We start from the raw sequence: 2,902 nt of genomic DNA, 5'->3' as shown, positions 1-2,902 counted from the left end.
TGGGTACTGATTTGTACTGCTCCAAAATTATTCTAAGTGTCGCTGGTTACTGATTTGTACGGCTCCCAAAATATTCTAAGTTTCAGTGGTTACTGATTTGTACTGCTTCAAAAATATTCTAAGTGTCGCCTGTTACTGATTTGTACTGCTTCAAAAATATTCTAAGTGTCAGCTGGTTACTGATTTGTACTGCTTCAAAAATATTCTAAGTGTCGCTGGTTACTGATTTGTACTGCTCCAAAAATATTCTAAGTGTCGCTGGTTACTGATTTGTACTGCTTCAAAAATATTCTAAGTGTCGCTGGTTACTGATTTGTACTGCTTCCAAAAATATTCTAAGTGTCAGCTGGTTACTGATTTGTACTGCTTCAAAAAATTCTAAGTGTCGCTGTTACTGATTTGTACTGCTCAAAATATTCTAAGTGTCAGTGTTACTGATTTGTACTGCTTCAAAAATATCTAAGTGTCGCTGGTTACTGATTTGTACTGCCTCAAAAATATTCTAAGTGGCGCTGGTTACTGATTTGTACTGCTCCAAAAATATTCTAATTGTCGCTGGTTACTGATTTACTGCTTCAAAAATAATCTAAGTGTCAGCGGTTACTGATTTGTACTGCTTCAAAAATATTCTAAGTGTCAGAGGTTACTGATTTGTACTGCTTCAAAAATATTCTAAGTGTCGCCGGTTACTGATTTGTACTGCTTCAAAAATATTCTAAGTGTCAGTGTTACTGATTTGTACTGCTTCAAAAATTCTAAGTGTCGCTGGTTACTGATTTGTACTGCTCAAAAATATTCTAAGTGTCAGCTGGTTACTGATTTGTACTGCTCCAAAAAATATTCTAAGTGTCGCGGTTACTGATTTGTACTGCTTCAAAAATATTCTAAGTGTCAGCGGTTACTGATTTGTACTGGCTTCAAAAATATTCTAAGTGTCAGTGGTTACTGATTTGTACTGCTTCAAAAATATTCTAAGTGTCGCTGGTTACTGATTTGTACTGCTTCAAAAATATTCTAAGTGTCAGTGGTTACTGATTTGTACTGCTTCAAAAATATTCTAAGTGTCGCTGGTTACTGATTTGTACTGCTCCAAAAATATTCTAAGTGTCGCTGGTTACTGATTTGTACTGCTTCAAAAATATTCTAAGTGTCGCTGGTTACTGATTTGTACTGCTTCAAAAATATTCTAAGTGTCAGTGGTTACTGATTTGTACTGCTTCAAAAATATTCTAAGTGTCGCTGGTTACTGATTTGTACTGATTCAAAAATATTCTAAGTGTCAGTGGTTACTGATTTGTACTGCTTCAACAATATTCTAAGTGTCGCTGGTTACTGATTTGTACTGCTTCAAAAATATTCTAAGTGTCAGTGGTTACTGATTTGTACTGCCTTCAAAAATATTCTAAGTGTCGCTGGTTACTGATTTGTACTGCTCCAAAAATATTCTAAGTGTCGCTGGTTACTGATTTGTACTGCTTCAAAAATATTCAAAGTGTCGCTGGTTACTGATTTGTACTGCTCCAAAAATATTCTAAGTGTCGCTGGTTACTGATTTGTACTGCTTCAAAAATATTCTAAGTGTCGCTGGTTACTGATTTGTACTGCTTCAAAAAATATTCTAAGTGTCAGTGGTTACTGATTTGTACTGCTTCAAAAATATTCTAAGTGTCGCTGGTTACTGATTTGTACTGCTCAAAAATATTCTAAGTGGGGCTGGTTACTGATTTGTACTGCTCCAAAAATATTCTAAGTGTCGCTGGTTACTGATTTGTACTGCTTCAAAAATATTCTAAGTGTCAGCGGTTACTGATTTGTACTGCTTCAAAAATATTCTAAGTGTCAGCTGGTTACTGATTTGTACTGCTTCAAAAATATTCTAAGTGTCGCTGGTTACTGATTTGTACTGCTTCAAAAATATTCTAAGTGTCAGTGGTTACTGATTTGTACTGCTCAACAATATTCTAAGTGTCGCTGGTTACTGATTTGTACTGCTTCAAAAATATTCTAAGTGTCAGTGGTTACTGATTTGTACTGCTTCAAAAATATTCTAAGTGTCGCTGGTTACTGATTTGTACTGCTCCAAAAATATTCTAAGTGTCGCTGGTTACTGATTTGTACTGCTTCAAAAATATTCTAAGTGTCGCTGGTTACTGATTTGTACTGCTCCAAAAATATTCTAAGTGTCGCTGGTTACTGATTTGTACTGCTTCAAAAATATTCTAAGTGTCGCTGGTTACTGATTTGTACTGCTTCAAAAATATTCTAAGTGTCGCTGGTTACTGATTTGTACTGCTTCAAAAATATTCTAAGTGTCGCTGGTTACTGATTTGTACTGACTCAAAAATATTCTAAGTGGGGCTGGTTACTGATTTGTACTGCTCCAAAAATATTCTAAGTGTCGCTGGTTACTGATTTGTACTGCTCAAAAATATTCTAAGTGTCAGCGGTTACTGATTTGTACTGCTTCAAAAATATTCTAAGTGTCGCTGGGTTACTGATTTGTACTGCTTCAAAAATATTCTAAGTGTCAGCGTTTACTGATTTGTACTGCTTCAAAAATATTCTAAGTGTCAGTGGTTACTGATTTGTACTGCTTCAAAAATATTCTAAGTGTCGCCGGTTACTGATTTGTACTGCTTCAAAAATATTCTAAGTGTCAGTGGTTACTGATTTGTACTGCTCCAAAAATATTCTAAGTGTCGCTGGTTACTGATTTGTACTGCTTCAAAAATATTCTAAGTGTCAGCGGTTACTGATTTGTACTGCTTCAAAAATATTCTAAGTGTCAGTGGTTACTGATTTGTACTGCTTCAAAAATATTCTAAGTGTCGCTGGTTACTGATTTGTACTGCTTCAAAAATATTCTAAGTGTCAGTGGTTACTGATTTGTACTGCTTCAAAA

Source organism: Hemiscyllium ocellatum, unplaced genomic scaffold (genome assembly GCF_020745735.1).
Source record: "Hemiscyllium ocellatum isolate sHemOce1 unplaced genomic scaffold, sHemOce1.pat.X.cur. scaffold_3670_pat_ctg1, whole genome shotgun sequence".
In the NCBI taxonomy this organism is placed as follows: domain Eukaryota; kingdom Metazoa; phylum Chordata; class Chondrichthyes; order Orectolobiformes; family Hemiscylliidae; genus Hemiscyllium; species Hemiscyllium ocellatum.
This window is presented reverse-complemented; position numbering follows the sequence as displayed.